This window comes from Arachis hypogaea, chromosome 7, assembly GCF_003086295.3.
Source record: "Arachis hypogaea cultivar Tifrunner chromosome 7, arahy.Tifrunner.gnm2.J5K5, whole genome shotgun sequence".
In the NCBI taxonomy this organism is placed as follows: domain Eukaryota; kingdom Viridiplantae; phylum Streptophyta; class Magnoliopsida; order Fabales; family Fabaceae; genus Arachis; species Arachis hypogaea.
Window position 1 is genome coordinate 55,355,325 of NC_092042.1, and position 21,444 is coordinate 55,376,768.

The 21,444-nt window shown below is 39.5% G+C and overlaps 1 non-coding gene across 1 annotated transcript; it reads left to right on the top strand.

The window, feature by feature from the left end:
• The first annotated feature begins 2,866 nt into the window (after nucleotides 1-2,866).
• Nucleotides 2,867-2,975, top strand: LOC112704176 (small nucleolar RNA R71). The gene has a single exon (XR_003154813.1). It is a non-coding gene; the product is annotated as a small nucleolar RNA R71 (small nucleolar RNA).
• The last annotated feature ends 18,469 nt before the right edge of the window (nucleotides 2,976-21,444 follow it).

Genomic DNA, 21,444 nt, shown 5'->3' on the forward strand with positions numbered 1-21,444 from the left:
CTTTTTCAGTGACCTGTCTGCCATCTCCAATGAGATCTTGGCAGCTTGCACCTCAAAGATTCATAGCCTCTCCATTACAGAGAGAGGCATGAGGTTTATGCTTGACCCTAGGTCACATAAAGCCTTCTCAAAAGTAATTGTTCCTATGGTGCAGGAAATTAGAAAGCGTCCGGGATCCAGTAGCTTCTGAGGTAGTTTCTTTTGAACCAAGGCATTGAGTTCCTTGGTGAGCACTGAGGGTTCTTCCTCCAATGTCTATGTTCTAAATAATTTGGCATTCAGCTTTATCAGAATTCTTAGGTACTGAGCAACTTGCTCTTCCCTAGTTTCTTCTTCTTCATCAGAGGAGTAGTATTATTCAGAGTCCATAACTTGCAACCAGGCATTCAAGAGAACCTCTATGGTCTCCTCATGTATGCTGGTTTCTTTTAGTTTTTCAATAATGGAGTCCTTAGTGGGCGTTGAACGCCCAGCTACTCCTATTGTGGCGTTCAACGCGAAGACTTGTCCCTTTTTGGGCGTTGAACGCCCAGCCTTTACCCCATTACTGGCAGTTAATGCCAATAACTGCTCCTCCTCGGGGGTTGAACGCCCAACTACTCCCTTGCTGGCGTTCAACGCCAGCTTCTCCTCTTTAGTTTCGTCCTCAACTTCTACAGTGATGGCCTTGCACTCTTCTCTTGGCTTTACTTTAATGTTACTAGGAAGAGTGTTAGGAGGCGTCTCAGAGATTCTCTTACTCAGTTGACCAATCTGTACCTCTAGATTCTTAATAGAGGATCTTGTTTCAATAATGAAACTATGAGTGTTCTGAGAGAGATTGGAGACTATAGTGGCTAAGTCAGAGAGGCTTGAAGAACTGAAGATTGATGGTTTAGAAGTTATAGTAAACTCTCGTTGTAAGTTAGTTACTAAACCAAGCAATCAACCTTTCTTACAAATGTTTTGGTTGTCACAAGTAACAAACCCTTTTGAAATTGATAACCAAGTATTCAAACCTCGGGTCGTCTTCTCAAGGAATTGCAGGGAGGTATGACTTATTATTGGCTATGAAAAAGGTAAAATTTTGGGGGTTTTGGAAATAAGGAAGAAGTATGACAAGTAATTCAAATGAGAATTAAAATAAATAAACAACTATAAAATAAACTCTTGGCAAGATATGAAAATTCGGAAGTCCTATCCTAGTTACTCCTATGAGAATGGAAGTTAATCCCACTTAGTTAACCTTTGCGTAAGCAAGGGAAAGTCCAGTGAACCAATTGGTTAGATTTCCCAAGTCCTAGCCAACTCCTAAGGGAAGGCTAGAGTTAGTGGAATTCCAGTTAAATAACCAACATAACAATCACTCATGAATAGTTGATAACTCAAGAGCTTCCAGTTAATCAATTAAAGCCAATAATATAAAAAGCTAAATAAGAATCTTAAATCTGAAATACCTCAAAATCATGAATTAAGGAAGATATTAAATGTAACATGGGCAGTTGTAGCCAAATAAAGAAGTTGAGTTGAACATAGAAATCCATAAACTAAATTGAAGAAATAAATAAAAGGAACATTGAACCGGATATGAAGATGAAATAATCCTGAAGTGAAAAGAAATCCTAATCCTAAAATAAATTCTAATCCTAATCCTAATCCTAAGAGAGAGGAGAGAGCCTTTCTCACTAAAAACTACATCTAAAACTAAAATTATGAATTATGAAAAGCCTGTTGAGTCTCTGCATGTTCCCTGACTTTAATCTGTGTTTCTGGGCTAAAAACTGGGTTGAAATGCGGCCCAAAATCTCTAACAGCGACTTTTGTAATTCTGCAGATCGCGCACGTCACGTGTCCGCGTCGTCCACACGTTCGCGTCACTTAGCATTTCTTGTACCACGCGTGCGCGTCGTCCACGCTTTCGCATCGTTCGTGCAGCTTCCAATCTGTGCGGTCGCGTTAAGCACGCGAACGCATCACTCTGATTTCTTCCATTTCGCACGGTCGCGTGAGCCATGCGACCGCATGACTTTTCGCTGGTCATCTCTTCAATTCCTTGTATTCCTTCCATCTATGCACACTTCCTCTTCATTCTCTAAGCCATTCCTGCCCTATGAAGCCTGAAACACTTAACACACAGATCAAGGCATCGAATGGTAATAAATTAAGACCAAAGAAGCATGTTTTCAATCATTGAACTAAACTAGGAAGGAATTGTAAAATCATCCAAATCCTATAAATAAATGGGTGAAAAGCTTGATAAAATCACTCAATTGAATACAATATAAACCATGAAATAGTGGTTTATCAAGGCTCTGCTTAGAAGTCTCCATCTGTTGCTGAGAAGGTGGAAATGGTCTATTATTAAACCTATTTTGGTTTCTTCCACCTTGGTTGTTACTGAAGCCTTGTTAAGGCTTCTGTTGATCCCTCCATGAGAAGCTGGGCTGATTCCTCCATGATGAGTTATAGGTGTTTCCATATGGCTCCTTATTGGGATTTCCCAAATAGTTAACCTCATCCATCATGGGTTGATCTAGATCATATGGATCTCCTTCATAGGTGGCTTCTTGAGTGTTGTCAGCTGCAACTTGCAATCCAGTCAGATGTTGAGAGATCATGTTGACCTGTTGGGCCAGGATTTTATTCTGAGCCAATATGGCATTCAGAGTGTCAACCTCCAAGACTCATCTCTTCTAAGCTATCCCATTGCTTACAAGGTTCCTCTCAAAAGTGTACATGAATTGGTTCTTAGCAACCATGTCAATGAGTTCCTGTGCCTCTTCAGGCATTTTCTTCAAGTGGAGTGATCCTCCAGCAGAGTGGACTGAAGCCATTTTAGATCATTCAGAGAGACCATCGTAGAAGATATCTAACATGGTCAAGTCTGAAATCATGTTAGGAGGGCATTTTTTGATTAATTGGTTGTACCTCTCCTAGGCCTCATAGAGAGATTCACCCTCTTTCTGCTTGAACATCTATACTTCCACCCTAAGCTTGTTCAACTTCTAAGGTGGAAAGAACTTGGTCAAGAATGCATTGACCACTTTCTCCCAAGAATCTAGGCTTTTCTTAGGCTGAGAATCCAGCTATAACCTAGCTCTATTCCTTACAACAAAGGGGAAAAGCATAAGCTTGTAAATCTTTGGATCCACTCAATCAGTCTTGACAGTATCACACATCTGCAAGAAATTAGAAATGAATCTGTTGGGATCTTCCTGTGAAAGTCCATGAAACTGACAGTTCTGTTGAGCTAGGGTAACCAGTTGAGGCTTTAGCTCAAAGTTATTTGCACCAATGGTAGGTATAGAGATTCTTCTTCCATAGAAGTCAGAAGTGGGTGCAGTAAAGTCACCTAGGACCTTCCTTGTGTCTCTTCCACCATTAGGATTGGCTGCCATGTCTGTATTTTCAGCTTTTTGTTCGAAAAGCTCTGTGAGGTTTTCTTCGTAGTGTTGTGCTCTAACTTATTGTAGTCGCCTCCTTAGAGTCCTCTCAGGTTCAGGATCAGGATCAAAGAGAGGTTCTTTATCCCGATTCCTGCTCATAAACAAGAAGAAAGAATGCAAGAAGAAAAGAAAAAAAGGATTCTCTATATTAGAGTATAAAGGTCCTTTGTGAGAGAGTTAGAAAGAGGAGAAAAAAAAAAGAAAGATATCTTTTAAATTAAAAGAGTTTTCGAAAAATAAATAGAAAAAGAAAAAAGAAGATTTTTGAAAATATAAGAGAGAGAGAAAGAGGTAAGAATTTTCGAAAAAGGAGAAAGAGAAAGAAGTAGAAAGTTTTCAAAAATAGAAGAGAGAGAAAGAAGAATTAGAGAGATACCAAACTTTCAAAAATTAAAATAAGATAAAACAAGTAATTAACCAACTAACAAGATTTGAAAACAAATTAAAAGATTTGATTTTGAAAATTAATTTTAAAAGAAAGTAAAGACTTGGAATTTAAAAGTTTTAAATTTAAAAAGAAGATAAGATAGGAAGGATTTAAAGCAAGAAGATATGATAAAGATTTGAAAAAGATTTGATTTTGAAATTTGAAATTTGAATTTTAAATTTTGAATTTTGAAATTTAATTTTAAATTTTGAATTTAAAGTAAGATAAGATAGGATTTTTGAATTTTAAAGAAAGATAAAAAGATAAGATAAATATTTGAAAAAGATTTGAAAAGTTAAGATTTGAAATTCAAAATTTAAACTTTACTAACAAGAAAATACCAAACTTAAAATTTTTAAACCAAGATAAGAAAGGATAACAAAATTTTTGAAAATTTGAATAAAGATAAAAGAAAAATTTTCATGGATTTTCAAATTTTAAGGAAAGAGAAAAACAACTAAGAGACACCAAATTTAAAAATTTAAGATCAAATGACACTAATTTTTCAAAAATTTGAAAGAAAAACACAAGAAGACACCAAACTTAAAAATTTTAAGATCAAAAAAAGAAATTAACAAGAACAATTCGAATACCAAGAAGAACAATCAAGAACAATTTTGAAAATTCAAGAAAAAAGAAGAAAACAAACGGGACACCAAACTTAAAAATTGACACAAGACTCAAACAAAGAAAAAGATTACTAAAGAAAAGAAAAGGTTTTGAAAATTTTTTTTAAAAGAAAACAAAAGACACAATTAAAAGAGTAACTAAACCTTAAAGAATACCTAATCTAAGCAACAAGATAGTCTAGTAGTTTGTCAAACTCGAATAATCCCCGGTAACGACACCAAAAACTTGGTGCACAAAATTAAACTCCGCACAACTGAACCGACAAGTGCACCGGGTCGTCCAAGGAATACCTCAGGTGAGTGAGGGTCAAATCCCACGGAGATTGTCAGATTGAGCAAACAATGGCTATCTTGTAAATCTTAGTCAGGCGATTAGAAAAGATGGTTGTTTGTTAAGAAGCATAAACGAGAAGTAAAGGAAACCAAATACCAGATTAGTGTAAAAGCAATGATAGATATTTAGTTAAGGCTTCAGAGATTCGTATCGGTGCGCGGAATTACACTTCGCACAACTGAACTAGCAAGTACACTAGGTCGTCCAGGTAATACCTGAGTGAGTCAGAGTCAATTCAACGAGAATCGTTGGCTTGAATCAAGCTGTGGTTATCTTATAGATCTTAGTCAGGAGGATAAAAAAGTTGTTTGTTTGTTTAAAGCGCATAAAAGTAAAATAAAGATAACGTTACTCAATTGAAGTTGAATGTAATGATAAGAAGATGGTTAAGGCTTCGGGGTTGCTTTATTCTTCTAGAGCAATTCGATTTTACTGTCTCCTCCAACTGTGAATGATTTCTTCTATGACAGGCTGTATATGATCAATGCCTTTCTTGAGAAGTCGCCGATTCTCCTCCAGAGCTGAACACCAGGGTTAGTGCGCATCCAGTCTTATTGAGGGTGAAGCTCCTGCAGTCCATTCCCCTTGATGATCCTACTCAAAACGCCACAGACAAGGTCGAATCTTCTGGATCAGAGAATGCTACACCTTTGGTTCTAGCCTTTACCACAAAGACCCTAATTTTCTCATACCTCGGCTGAACTGGTGTCTCGAGAAGTCCCCAACGAAGTGGATTCTCCGTCTAAGAGATGTATTATCAAGCTAGTGGTTCATTGATATCCGATGAAAGAAGCTCGCTGAACCCATGTAGAATAGAGATAACCTTGTGCCGGTTCAACTCATTCATAAGGTTGAAGAACGAAGATACATCTTAGAATAGAGAATCAAACACGAATTAAGATAGAACAGTAATACTTTTATTAATCTATAAAACTCAGTAGAGCTCTTCCCCGTAACCTAGGAGGTTTAAACACTCATACTGTACAAAAGTGATAATGAATTCAAATGGGGGAGGAAGAAGATTGGTCGAAGATATAGTATGTCTAACAAAAGGGTGATCTTCTCTTATATATACTAACCTAATGACTAAGGATTACAAAAATATGATAAGCTTAGGCTTGTAGTGCAAAAATTCACTTTTGGGGCCCACTTGGTGAGTGTTTGGGTTGTGCTTGAGTGGTCTCCACGTGCTAGGATGCTCCTGGACTAGGGTAGATGGCTGGTATTGAACGCCAAGTTTGGGCCTTTAATTCTGAAGCAAAGTATAAACTATTATACATTGCTGGAAAGTACTAGATGTTAGCTTTACATAGCCATTGAGAACTCTCCATTTGGACTTCTTTAGCTCTAAAAAAGCTCTTTCGAGTGCAAGGAGGTCAGATCTTGACAGCATCTGCAGTGATTTCTTTGCCTCTGAATCAGACTTTTGCTCCATCTCATCAATTTCAGCCAAAAAATACATAAAATTGCGTAAAAACACACAAACTCATAGTAGAATCTAGAAATGTGAATTTTACACCAAAACCTATGAAAATATAATAAAACTTAAATAAAACATGCTAAAAACTATATGAAAATGATGCCAAAAAGTATATAAAATATCCGCTCATCACAACACCAAACTTAAAATATTGCTTGTCCCCAAGCAACTAAAAACAAAGTGGGATAAAAATAAGAGTAAGATACAATAAATCTCGGAGTTTTTAATGAAGCTCAGTTTCAATTAGATAAGTGGGACTTAGTAGCTTTTTGTTTTTGAATAGTTTTGACATCTCATTTTCCATTAAAACTCAGAATTGTTGGTCTCTTTAGGAACTTAAAATCCAAATGATATTATTGACTCTCCTAGTTTAGTTCTTTTTTATTTTTGAACACAGGTTTTTAGAGTCATGGCCGTGGCCCTAAGCACTTTATTTTCCAATATTACCACCGGATACATAAATGTCACAGACACTTAATTGGGTGAACCCTTTCAGATTGTGATTTAGCTTTGCTAGAATCCCCAGATAGAGATATCCAGAGTTCTTAAGCACACTCTTTTTGCTTTGGCTCACGACTTTAGCTTCTCAGTCTCAAGTTCTTGTACTTGACACCTTCACACCACAAGCATATTGTTAGGGACACTGTCCATTTGGAGTGCTTAGGCTGAGATTTTACTCCTTTTAGGCCCTCCTAACCATTGATGCTCAAAGCATTGGATCCCTTTACCCTTGCCTTTTGATTTAAAGGGTTATTGGCTTTTTGCTCTTGCCTTTCGGTTTAAAGAGCTATTAGCTTTTTCTACTTTTATTTCATTTTCAGCTTGCTTTTTTTTCGCATGCAAAATTTTTTTCTTTTTATTGCATCTTGCTTTTTTTTGCTGCTTTTTCTTGTTTCAAGAATCAATTTTTTAAATTTTTCAGATTACCAATAATACTTCTCTTTTTTCATCATTATTTTAAGAGCCAAAATTCTTAATTTCAATTTCAAATATGCAATGTTCTTTCGTACATTCACAAAACAAAAGCAATGCCACCACATCAAGATAATTGAACTATTCTTAAGATAAACTCGAAATTCATGTATCTCTCAATTCTTTTCAAATAAAATTTTCTTTTAAGTAAGGTGTGAGATATATGGAACATTTTATAACTTTAAGACATAGATGATCATGCAACAAGAACAAGAGAACATATAATAAAACATAACAGAAAACAGAAAAATAACATAAGAAAAGGAAATTAAGAGAACGAATCCACCTTAGTAACGGTGGCTACTACTCCACCTTGAGGATCCAATGTAGTGCTTGATCTCTTCAATATCACGCCTTTGTCTCTGTTTTTCTTCCCTCATAGCCCTTTGATCTTCACTAATTTCATTGAGGATGGTGGAATGCTCTTGATGCTCCAACCTCAATTGCTCCATATTACTGTTCAATTCTCCAAGAGAATTACGCATTTGGTCCCAATAGCCTTGAGGAGGAAATTACATCCCTTGAGGTATCCCAGGAATTTCTTGCAGAGGAGATTGCACAGGCTCATGTGCATGCTCTCTAGTTTGCTCCATCCTCTTCTTAGTGATGGGCTTGTCCTCCTCAATGAAGATGTCTCCCTCTATGACAATTCCAGCTGAATTGCATAGGTGACAAATGAGGTGAGGAAAAGCTAACCGTGCTTTGGTGGAAGGCTTTTCAACTATCTTGTACAATTCTTGAGGTATCACCTCATGTACTTCCACCTCACTCCCAATCATAATGCAAAGAATCATGATGGCTCTGTCAATGGTCACTTCTAACCGACTGCTAGTAGGGATGATAGAGCATTGGATGAATTCCAACCATCCTCTAGCTATAGGCTTGAGGTCAAGTATTCTTAGTTGAGTAGGCTTGCCTTGGGAATCCCTTTACCACTGTGCTCCTTCCACACAAATGTCTGAGAGCACTTGATCCAGTCTCTTATCAAAGTTGACTCTTCTAGTGTAAAGATGTGGGTCTCCTTGCATTAAAGGCAAGTTGAACGCCAACCTCACACTTTCCAGAATAAAGTCCAAGATTCTCCCTCAGACCATGGTGCTCCAATTCTTGGGATTTGGGTTCACACTAATGTCATGGTTTTTTTGTGACCCATGCATTAGCATAGAACTCTTGCACCATTGAGATCCCAACCTCTTGGATGGGATTGGTTAGGACTTCCCAACCTCTTCTCCGGATCTCTCTTTGGATTTCCAGATACTCATTCTTCTTAAGCCTAAAAGGAACCTCAGGGATCACTTTCTTCTCTGCCACTACTTCATAGAAATGGTCTTGGTGGGGTTTGGTGATGAATCTCTCCATCTTCCAAGATTTGGAGGTGGCAGCTACGACCTTTCTTTTCCTCTTTTTAGAGGGTTCTCCAACCTTGGGTGCCATAAGTGGTAATGGAAAGTAAAAAGCAACGCTTGTCCCACACCAAACTTAAAAGCTTTACTCGTCCTCGAGCAAAAATAAATAAAAGAGAAGAATGGAGTAAAAGAAGAAAAAAATAGATAGAGATGGAGGGAGAGAAGGGATTCGGCCAAGGGGGCTTTAGAGTGTATGAAGTGTGTGTATGAAGGGTTAGTAAGAGGGGGTATTTATAAGAGTGGGCTAGGTTAGGTTTCGGTCATGGGTGGGGTAAATGGGAGGAAAATTTGTTTTTTAAGTGGGTGGGGGTATGTGGGAGTTATGATGGTTTGGGAAAGTGATATCGATGTGATTGGGCTAGTGTTTATAGGGAAGAGTATATGGGGAAGTATGAAAAGGAAGAGTGAAGAAGTGGGGTAGGTAAAGATACTATGGGACCCACTAATCCTGAGAGGCTGGAGAATTCAGATTCCCTGCCCTTCTTCATGGGCGTTGAACGCCCAACACTATACACTTGAACGCCAGCTGTGCTGCCAATTAGAGCATTGAACGCCCAGGCTATGTCTGTGGCTGGCGTTCAACGCCAGTAAGTTTGCCAATTTGGGTGTTGAACGCCCAGCTAGTGCTTCCTGGCTGGCGTTCAACGCCAGCAAGACACTCTATTCATAGTGTTCTATTTTCATTGCTGAACCTTTCTGTCTCTATTCCTACTAATGCACATGATCATGAACCTAAAGAAATAACTAAAAAAATTTAAGGAATTAAAAAGAAATAGAAATAATTAAATAGGGTTAGGTTGCCTCCCAACAAGCGCTTCTTTAACGTCACTAGCTTGACGGTTAGCTTCTTACAGAGAATGATATGGGCTCAGAATTTTGCCCCTTACAGTGAACTTTTTTCCTGTCTTCTCATGGATGAGCTCCACATGCTCTAGAGACAAGATACGACTCAGAGTATGTGGTATGCCTGGTTCATGGTGAAGATAACTCTCATGCCAGGTGAAAGGCATTCAGTAGGGACTTTCTTGTCCCTCTAGCCTTTAGGTACTTTCTTCTTAGTACCTTTGTTGGAATTATTGGAATTGTGTTGGAATTGGTGTGAGTAATTGTGTTGGAATTGTTGTGGTTCTATGTATGGTTCATATGACTCATAAGGTGGTTGGTATGGTGGATAAGAATTAGGGTCATATGAAGGTGTTTGGTGGTAGGGAGCTTGTGAGTATGGTGGTTCAAAACTAGGTTGAGGAGGTGGTTTATAGGCATATGGTGATTGTGGTTGACAACCACAATGAGGGTCACCACATCCATTAGGTTGATATGCATTAGGAGTTGGATTATACCTATAAGAAACCGGCGGAGGTTGTTGCCAAGAAGGTTCTCTATATGCTTGAGGCTCCTCCCACCTTTGATTTTTAAATCTTTGATGCATATCCTCATTGAAGCTTTCATTCCCTACAACATAGTTTAAACCAAACTCATAGCCAAAAGGGTGAGAATTCATAGTGAAAAAGAAAAAAACAACAACAAAAACTAAGAAGAGATAAAGAAAACAAACTTCTAAACCAAAACTAGCAAACCAACAAAAGGAGCAAACTACAAAGCCAATACATCCTCTACTAAGCCATATGCTTTCGTTATTGACTTGTCTGCCATCTCTAGTAAGATATTTGTAGCTTGTACCTCAAAGATTCCCAACTTCTCCATTACAGAGAGTGGCATGAGGTTTATACAATTATACTTGATCCTAGGTTACATAGAGCCTTTTCAAATGTTATGGTGCCTATGGTGCAAGAAATTAGGAAGCGTCCAGGATTTAGAAGCTTCTGAGGTAGCTTCTGTTGTACCAAAGTATTGAGTTCTTTGGTAAGCACTGGAGGTTCTTCCTCCAATGTCTTTACTCTAAATAACTTGGCATTTAGCTTCATGAGTGATCCTAGGTACCGAGCAACTTGCTCTTCTCTAGTGTCCTCATCCTCGTTAGAGGAAGAGTATTCAACAGAACTCATGCACTGCAGGAGTGCATGCAAGGGAACCTCTATGGTCTCTACATGAGCCTTGGCTTCCTTTAATTCTTGGATAGGAATTTCTTCAGTGGGTGCTGAACATCCAGTAGGTGTGCTATTGCTGGCGTTTAACACCAGTTCTGGTGGTTCTTTGGGCGTTGATCGCCCATCATGCTTCCCTTCACTAGCGTTCAATGCCATTTTCGTTGCCAAGTTGGGCATTGAACCCCCAGTAAGACCTTCCTTACTGGCATTCAACGCCAAATTTCCTGCCAGATTGGGCGTTGAATGCCCGGTGAGGGCTTCTTCACTGGCATTCAACACCAGCTTTGATGCCTGTTTGGGCATGGAACACCCAGTGAGGTATTCAGTCATGAAACTATGAATGGTCTTGGAGAGGTTGGAAACTACAGTTACTAAGTCAGAAAGGTTCTGCTTAGGAGTTTCCATATTCCCTTGAGAAAATTGGAATGGTGGCCTGTTGTTGAACCTATTCTAGGTTCTTCCAACTTGATTTTATTGAAGCCTAGCTGAGGCTTCTGTTGATCCTTCCATGAAAGGTTAGGATGGTTCCTCCATGAGGGATTGTAGGTGTTTTCATAGAGTTCTCCTATGTAATTCACCTCTTCCATGGTGGGTTGGTTAGGATCATAAGCTTCTTATTCAGAGGAAGCTTCTTGAGTGCTGCCAGTTGCAGCTTGCATTTCAGTCAAATGCTGAGAGATCATATTGACTTGTGATGTAAGAATTTTCGTCGATTAGGAATTTCACAAAATAATTCCGTTGCTAGTATAGTTCCCAACCAACAAATAATCCTCCATCAGAGTTTAATTTTGTTTGTCACGAGTACAAACCAATAAAATACTGAGAGTGAGGATCGTCTCTCAAAGATATTGCAGTGAGGTATGCACATTATTGGTTATGGTATCCAAAGGGTGGTTTGCAAATAAGGGGAAATTAAATGATAAGAAATGTAAAGCAAACAACTAAAGAAAGCAATTAATAAAGAGAGGCATTCATGGCAGGGATTGAGAATATAGGCTTTCTATCCTAGTCATCAATTATAAACCATTGAAGAATATAGGCTTTCTAAACAAGAAGAAAACCATTGAAGAAGCCATAGATGTTATTGAAACAGTTGCTGAAAATGACTACTTCTATGCATCCGAAAGAAGTAACACCAGAGGAGTCATAGAGCTGAACCACATGGATGCCTTGCTAGCTCAAAACAAGATGATCACCAAGCAGCTAGCAGATCTTACAAAGAAGGTAGAAGAGAACCAAATTGCAGTAGCCATCATTTCATCACCAGCTCAAGAAGGAGCAAACATAGGAGAAAAAGGTGACTGGGAGCAAGCCAACTATGTTGGAAACTCACATAGACAAAGCCATGATCCATACTCCAAAACTTACAACTCTGGATGGAGAAATCACCCCAACTTTGGATGGGGAAATCAACAAGATCAAGGGCAAGATCAGAGACGCCACAACCTCAACTCCAACAACCATGCAACTCATCAAAACACCACACAGAGGCATTACTAACACCCATCCAACCAATATTTACAACCACTTAATCTTAACCCACCATCATTGACAGATGATAGACTCTCAAAGATTGAAGCTTTACTTGAAAATTTATGCAGAGAAGTTCAAGACAACAAGGTGTTTAAGGAAGAGGTACGAGCCAACATCAAAAACCAAGGAGAGAACATCAAGAGGTTAGAGTCCCAAGTAGGGTACCTATCTTAACAACTTCCCAAGTTCACTGATGGATTCCCCAGTGACACAGAGAAGAATCCAAGAGGAGAAACAAGGAAAGTAAGATGGGAAGAATGTAAAATGATAAACACAAGTGATGGAGAGAGTATGAATGGAGTAGAACACCTTCAAAACAATCACAAAGAAAGCCAAGAGGAAGGAAGTTGTACAACTCAACCTACATCCAAAGAAGAGCTAAGGAAGAAGGATGTGTTGAACCCATATGCACCTTTTCCCCACAGGCTTAAAGGTGGTGTAGCAGGGAGAATGTACTCAAGGTTCCTTGATATGTTTGCATCTCTTGATGTAAATATACCATTCATTAGAGCCCTCCAGCAAATGCCTTTCTACATCAAGTAAATAAAGGAGCTACTAGCTAGAAAGAGTCCATTGAAAGGTGGACAAACCATAAAGATGAACAAGGACTGCAGTGCCCTCATTCAACCAGGGGCACCTACAAAGAAGGAGGATCCAGGGAGTTTCCACATCCCTTGTGCCATAGGAGAAACAATGTAATGCTTCTCTCCCTCATGAAGAGGCTCCAAATCAATGAACTAACTCCCACTGATGTAATTATCAGATTGGCTGACAAAACTCAAAGACAAGCAATAGGAGTGGTTGAAAATGTGCTGATAAAGGTTGGGAGCTACTACCTTCCCACAGATTTTGTTGTTCTGAAAATGGATGAGAATCCTATCTACCCCATCATTCTGGGAAGACCATTCCTAGCCACAGCCAGAGCACTCATAGATGTAGAGCGAGGAGAGCTGGTACTGAGGATACATGATGAGCAGCTCACCTTCAATGTCTTTAAACCCTCACAAGAATCAGATCATGATAACAAAGAGTTGATGGAGGAGCCAACCAAGGAAGCATTGATGCAAGAAACAAGCAGTGAAGCAGAAACAATACAAATAGAAGCCCCATTGGTTGGAAAGCCATGTGCTCAGGAAGAACCACATCAAAAGGGGATCCAAAAGAAACCAGAACCACTAGAGCCATGCAAAGCTAGCAACAAAAATCCCTTAGAGGGAGAATCTGTAGAAAGTGAGATAGCATTAAGAGAAACAAGGAAGAAAGTACCCAGAAGATGGAGAAACAAGAAAATTCCTACGGAAGATTTCTCTCCAGGTGATAAAGTGATCTCTACATATTTCCCAACCATACCACCTCATCTTCCCACTATTCCATCTCAGCTGCCCCCAGTGTATACCATCAACAAAATCATGTCCTTAGAGCATATGGAGCTTATCAACAAAGCTAATGGACATAGGTTCACTACAAGAGGGGAGGACTTCAAGCACTATCAGCCACCTTGACAAGAACCAAACGTCAAGCTAGTGACCCTAAAGAAGCGCTTCATGGGAGGCAACCCATGTTCTATAACTCTCTCTCTCTTAAATCTCTAAAAATAGTAATAATGCAAAGTTCATGGATTTTCAGATCAATTTTGACAACCAATTTAAGAATCCTTTACATGCAAAGTATAGTACATAATAAGTTTGGTGTTCAAAGCACACCAAGTGGGTTTGAACACACTTTTTGAAAAAAAGCAATTCATTCCCCAAACTTGTTGCACCATATGACCACAAACAAGTTTGGTGTACCAACGTTACATGCATGGGCAGCTTAATGGTTGATTGATATGTATTCATGAATTCATGGAAAGAAATTAGCAAAAAAAAAAAGAGATTTTTGTTTCGTTAGTTCACCCCTTGAATTTTTCCACCAATTTTTCAATTAATTTTCACATTCTCTCTTTTTCGTGTATAGGGAATTAAAAAGGACATTGATGGTACTTGATAGGACAAATGAGGAAGAGGCATTCGGCCACTACACCAAGGGAATTTCACAGTTGTCTTCATAGGGAATGTCCTTGGAAGTGTTGCCATGCAACATTGGGAGTGGATGGCTTTGGAGATCGAACCAAGACCCTCATAAAAGAGGTGATCCTTGTGCTCATTCAATCTCAAAACCCCAACCGTCCACTATCAAACAACACCATCAATCCACACCCTTCAACAATTGCCATCTCTCTATATAAACCCCTTCACACAACCTTTCCGTACACACCCTATACCCCCATTGGTGGACGAAATTGTGATCCTCTTTGTATTTGCATGAGAATTAAAAATTGGCTCTATTGGAATTTATGATCACAACTTCATTCAACTTAACCAGCAAGTGTACTGGGTCATCCAAGTAATACCTTACGTGAGTAAGGGTCGATCCCATAGAGATTGTTGGTATGAAGCAAGCTATGGTCACCTTGTAAATCTCAGTTAAGTGGATTCATAGGGTCAAATGTAATTGGATTAGATAATTTAAAAGATAAATAAAATAAAAAGGGATAGAAATACGTATGTAAATCAATAGTGGGAATTTCAGATAGGTGTGTGGAGATGCTAGGATCCTTTCGAATCTCTACTTTCTTATTGCTTTCATCCAATCCTTCTTACTCCTTTCCATGGCAAGCTGTATGTAGGGCATCACCATCATCAATGGCTACTTTTAATCCTCTCGGGAAAATGGTCCTATGCGCTGTCACTGCACGGCTAATCGTCTGGAGGCATCACCCTTGTTGATAGCTACATCCCATCCTCTCAGTGAAAATGGTCCAAATGCTCTGTCACAGCACGACTAATCATCTGTCGGTTCTCAATCAGGTTGGAGTAGAATCCATTGATTCTTTTGCATTTGTCATCACGCCCAGCCTTCAGGAGTTTGAAGCTCGTCACAGTCATTCAATACCGGAATCCTACTCGGAATACCACAGACAAGGTTAGACTTTCCGGATTCCCGGGATCCTACTCGGAATACCACAGACAAGGTTAGACTTTCCGGATCCCCATGAATGCCGCCATCTATCTAGCTTATACCACGAAGATTCTGTTGGGGAATCTAAGAGATATGCACCCGGCCTAAGGTAGAACGGAAGTGGTTGTCAGTCACGCGCGTTCATAGGTGAGAATGATGATGAGTGTCACAGATCATCACATTCATCAAAGTGTTGTGCAACGTATATCATGGAATAAGAATAAAAGAGAATTGAATAGAAAGTAATAGTAATTGTATTGAAACTTGAGGTACAGCAGAGCTCCACACCCTTAATCTATGGTGTGCAGAAACTCCACCGTTGAAAATACATAAGTGAAAGGTTCAGGCATGGCCAAATGGCCAGCCCCCTAAAATGTGATCAATAGCCTCTTAAGATGAAGAATAAAACAAAACTGAGACCAAAGATGAGACGTGGTCAAAAGACGACTAATACACTAGTAAAAAGTCTTATTTATACTAAACTAGCTACTAGGGTTTACATGAGTAAGTAATTGATGCATAAATCCACTTTCGGGGCCCACTTGGTGTATGTTTGGGCTGAGCTTGATCTATCCACGAGCTGAGGCTTCTCTTGGAGTTGAACCAGGAATTGCCTTCTTATGATTGCCAACGAAATCATAACATAAAATAAGAATTCCCCGGAGAATGAACTCTGGGAAGGTAGTAGAGTAGGGATTTTTATGATAAAATAGAATTCATATGATAAAGTCATCAAAATGAACAAGCACGGCTCAATAAAAAAAAAGATTGCCAAGTTATAACGTGTTTTGGGCGTTCAACTCCGGATCATGACGTGTTTCTGGCGTTTAACTCCAGACAGCAGCATGTACTTGGCGTTCAACGCCAAGTTATGTCATCAATTTCCGAATAAAGTATGGACTATTATATATTGCTGGAAAGCTCTAGATGTCTAATTTCCAACGCTATTGAGAGCACGCCATTTGGAGTTCTGTAGCTCCAGAAAATCCATTTCGAGTGCAGGGAAGTCAGATTCCAACAGCATCAGCAGTCCTTTTGTCAGCCTTTTTCAGAGTTTTGCTCAAGTCCCTCAATTTCAGCCAGAAATTACCTGAAATCACAGAAAAATACACAAACTCATAGTAAAGTCCAGAAATGTGAATTCAACATAAAAACTAATGAAAACACCCCTAAAAGTAGCTTGAACTTACTAAAAACTACCTAAAAACAATGCCAAAAAGCGTATAAATTATCCGCTCATCACAACACCAAACTTAAATTGTTGCTTGTCCCCAAGCAACTGAAAATCAAATAGGATAAAAAGAAGAGAATATACTATAAATTCCAAAATACCAATGAATATTAATTCTAATTAGATGAGCGGGACTTGTAGCTTTTTTTTGCTTCTGAACAATTTTGGCATCTCTCTTTTTCCTTTGGAGTTTAGAATGATTGGCTTCTCTAGGAACTTAGAATTTTGGATAGTGTTATTGACTTTCCTAGTTAAGCATGTTGATTCTTGAACACAGCTACTTATGAGTCTTGGCCATGGCCCTAAGCACTTTGTTTTCCAGTATTACCACCGGATACATAAATGCCACAAACACATGACTGGGTGAACCTTTTCAGATTGTGACTCAGCTTTGCTAGAGTCCCTAGTTAGAGGTGTCCAGAGCTCTTAAGCACACTCTTTTTGCTTTGGATCACAACTTTAACCACTCAGTCTCAAGCTTTTCACTTGGACCTTCATGACACAAGCACATGGTTAAGGACAGCTTGATTTAGCCGCTTAGGCTTGGATTTTATTTCCTTGGGCCCTCCTATCCATTGATGCTCAAAGCCTTGGATCCTTTTTACCCTTGCCTTTTGGTTTTAAGGGCTATTGGCTTTTTCTGCTTGTTTTTTTTTCTTTTTCTTTCTATATATTTTTTTCGCCATTATTCTTTTTTTTCTCTTTTTTTTCGCCATTCACTGCTTTTTCTTGCTTCAAGAATCAATTTTATGATTTTTCAAATCATCAATAACATTTCTCTTTGTTCATCATTCTTTCAAGAGCCAACAGTTTTTAACATTCATAAACAACAAGATCAAAAATATGCACTGTTCAAGCATTCATTCAGAAAACAAAAAGTATTGTCACCACATCAATTTAATTAAACTAATTTCAAGGATAAATTCGAAATTCATGTACTTCTTGTTCTTTTGAATTAAAACATTTTTCATTTAAGAGAGGTGAAGGATTAATGGGATTATTCATAACTTTAAGACATAGTTACTAACTACTAATGATCATGAAGTAGAGACACAAAACATAGATAAACATACAACATAAAAACCGAAAAGCAGAAAGAAATAAGAACAAGGAATGAATCCACCTTATTGGCGTCTTCTTCTTGAAGGACCAACAATGTTCTTAAGCTCTTCTATGTCCCTTCCTTGCCTTTGTTGCTCCTCCCTCATTGCTCTTTGATCTTCTCTTATTTCATGGAGAATGATGGAGTGCTCATGATGTTCCACCCTTAATTGTTCCACATTGTGGCTCAAATCTTCTAAGGAAGTGTTGAGTTGTTCCCAAAAGTTGTTGGGAGGAAAGTGCATCCCTTGAGGCATCTCAGGGATTTCTTGATGATGAGCTTCCTCATGCATCTCTTGAGAACCGTGAAGGGTCTCTCTTGCTTGCTCCATCCTCTTCTTGGTGATGGGCTTATCCTCTTCAATGAGGATGTCTCCTTCTATGATAACTCCAGCTGAGTAACATAGATGGCAAATAAGGTGAGAAAAAGCTAGCCTTGCCATGGTGGAGGGCTTGTCGGCTATTTTGTAGATTTCATTGGAGATGACCTCATGAACTTCTACTTCCTCTCCAATCATGATGCTATGAATCATGATGGCCCGATCCACAGTAACTTCAGATCGGTTGCTAGTGGGAATGATGGAGCGTTGAATGAACTCCAACCATCCTCTAGCCACAGGCTTGAGGTCCGGTCTTCTTAGTTGAACTGGCTTGCCTTTGGAGTCTCTCTTCCATTGAGCTCCTTCCACACATTTATCCGTAAGGACTTGGTCTAACCTTTGATTAAAGTTGACCCTTCTAGTGTAGGGGAGTTCATCTCCTTGCATCATGGGCAAGTGGAATGCCAACCTCACATTTTCTAGACTAAAATCTAAGTATTTCCCCCGAACCATTGTGAGATAATTCTTTGGACTCGGGTTCATACTTTGATCATGGTTCCTAGTGATCCATGCATTGGCATAGAACTCTTGAACCATTAAGATTCCGACTTGTTGCATGGGGTTGGTTAGGACTTCCCAACCTCTTCTTCGGATCTCATGTCGGATCTCCGGATACTCATTTTTCTTGAGCTTGAAAGGGACCTCAGGGATCACCTTCTTCTTTGCCACAACATCATAGAAGTGGTCTTGATGGCTTTTGGAGATGAATCTTTCCATCTCCCATGACTCGGAGGTGGAAGCTTTTGTCTTCCCTTTTCCTTTTCTAGAGGATTCTCCGGCCTTAGGTGCCATTGATGGTAATGGAAAAACAAAAAGCTTATGCTTTTACCACACCAAACTTAAAATATTGCTCGCCCTCGAGCAAGCGAAGAAAGAAGAGAAGAAGAAGAAGAAGAAAATGGAGGAGAGTGATGGGAGATGGATTCGGCCAAGGTATAGTAGAGGGGATAATGTTGTGTGAAAATGGAGTGGAATGGAGGGGTTTATATAGGGAGAGGGGAGAGAGTAGGTTCGGCCATTTATGGTGGGATTGGGGGGAAATGTTTTTGAATTTTGAAGGTAGGTGGGGTTTATGGGGAAGAGTGGATGGATGTGAGTGGTGAATAGGTGATTGGGAAGAGAGATTGAGGTGATTGGTGAAGGGTTTTTGGGAAGTGTGACATGGGGAAGAGTAAAATAGGATTAAGAGGTAAGGTGGGAATATGTTAGGTGGGGATCCTGTGGGGTCCACAGATCCTGAGGTGATCCTGTGGGGTCCACAGATCCAGAGGTGTCAAGAAATTCCATCCCTGCACCAAATAGGCATGTAAAATGCCTTTGCACACCATTCTGGCGTTTAAACGCCGAGTGGTGCACGTTCTGGGCGTTCAACGCCCATGTAAAGCATGTTTCTGGCGTTGAACGCCAGTTTCATGCTTGTTACTGGCGTTCAGCGCCAACTTTTCCTCTAGGCACAATCCTGGTGTTCAGCGCCAGAATGTTGCTTGTTTCTGGTGTTCAGCGCCAGTTTCATGCTCTGTTCTGGCGTTGAACGCCAGCCAGATGCTCCTTACTGGCATTGAACGCCAGTCTGTGCTTCCTCTAGGGTGTGATTTTTCTTCTGCTATTTTTTGATTCTGTTTTTAATTTTTATAATTTTTTTCGTGACTCCACATGATCATGTACCTAAAAAACACAAAATAACAATAGAATAAAATAAAATAAAAATTAGATAAATAAAATTGGGTTGCCTCCCAACAAGCGCTTCTTTAATGTCAATAGCTTGACAGTGGCTCTCATGGAGGCACAAAGGTGATCATGTCAATGTTGTATAGTCCCAACACCAAACTTAGAGTTTGGATATGGGGTCTTAACACCAAACTTAGAGTTTGGTTGTGGCCTCCCAACACCAAACTTAGAGTTTGACTGTGGGGGCTCTTCTTGACTCTGAACTGAGAAAAGCTCTTCATGCTTACTCTCTTTTGTCACAGAGGGATGGCCATGTGCCTTAAACACAAGGTAGTCCCCATTCAATTGAAGGACTATTTCACCTCTGTTGACATCTATCACAGCTCCTGCTGTAGCTAGGAAAGGTCTTCCAAGGATGATGCATTCATCCTCTTCCTTCCTAGTGTCTAAGATTATGAAATCAGCAGGGATGTAAAGGCCTTCAACCTTTACTAACACGTCCTCCACTATTCCATAAGCTTGTCTCAATGACTTGTCTGCCAATTGTAATGAGAACAAGGCAGGTTGTACCTCAATGATCTCCAGCTTCTCCATTACAGAGAGTGGCATAGGATTTATCCCTGACCCTAGATCACATAGAGCTTTTTCAAAGGTCATGGTGCCTATGGTACAAGGTATTATAAACTTGCCAGGATCTTGTTTCTTTTGAGGTAGAGTTTGCTGAATCCAGGTATCTAGTTCATTAATGAGCAAGGGATGTTCACTTTCCCAAGTCTCATTACCAAACAACTTGGCATTCAGCTTCATGATAGCTCCTAAATATTGAGCAACTTTCTCTCCAGTCACATCTTCATCCTCTTCAGAGGAAGAATAGTCTTCAGAGCTCATGAATGGTAGAATGAGATTTAATGGAATCTCTATGGTCTCTATATGAGCCTCAGATTCTTTTGGATCCTTAATAGGAAATTCCTTCTTGCTTGAGGGACATCCCAGGAGGTCTTTCTCACTAGGATTTTCGTCCTCCTCCTCCCTTGTGCATTCGGCGATATTGATCACATCAATGGCCTTGCACTCTCCTTTTGGATTCTCTTCTGTATTGCTTGGGAGAATACTGGGAGGAGTTTCATTGACTTTCTTACTCAGCTAGCCCACTTGTGCCTCCAGATTTCTGATGGAGGATCTTGTTTCACTCATGAAACTGAAAGTGGCTTTTGACAGATCAGAGACTAGATTGGCTAAATTAGAAGTGTTTTGTTCAGAATTCTCTGTCTGTTGCTGAGAAGATGATAGAAAAGGCTTACTATTGCTCAGCCTGTTGCGTCCACCATTGTTAAAGCCTTGTTGAGGCTTTTGGTGATCCTTCCATGAGAAATTTGGATGATTTCTCCATGATGAGTTATAGGTGTTTCCATAAGGTTCACTCATGTAATTAACCTCTGCCATGGCAGGGTTCTCAAGATCATAAGCTTCTTCAGAAGCTGCCTCTTTAGTACTGTTGGATGCATGTTGCCATCCATTCAGATTTTGAGAGATCATGTTGACCTGTTGAGTCAACACTTTGTTCTGAGCCAATATGGCATTCAGAGCATCAATTTCAAGAACTCCTTTCTTCTGAGGTATCCCATTATTCACGGAATTCCTCTCAGAAGTGTACATGAATTGGTTGTTTGCAACCATGTCAATGAGTTCTTGAGCCTCTTCAGGCGTTTTCTTTAGGTGAATAGATCCACCTGCAGAATGGTCCAATGACATTTTTGAAAATTCAGATAGACCATAATAGAATATATCTAATATGGTCCATTCTGAAAAC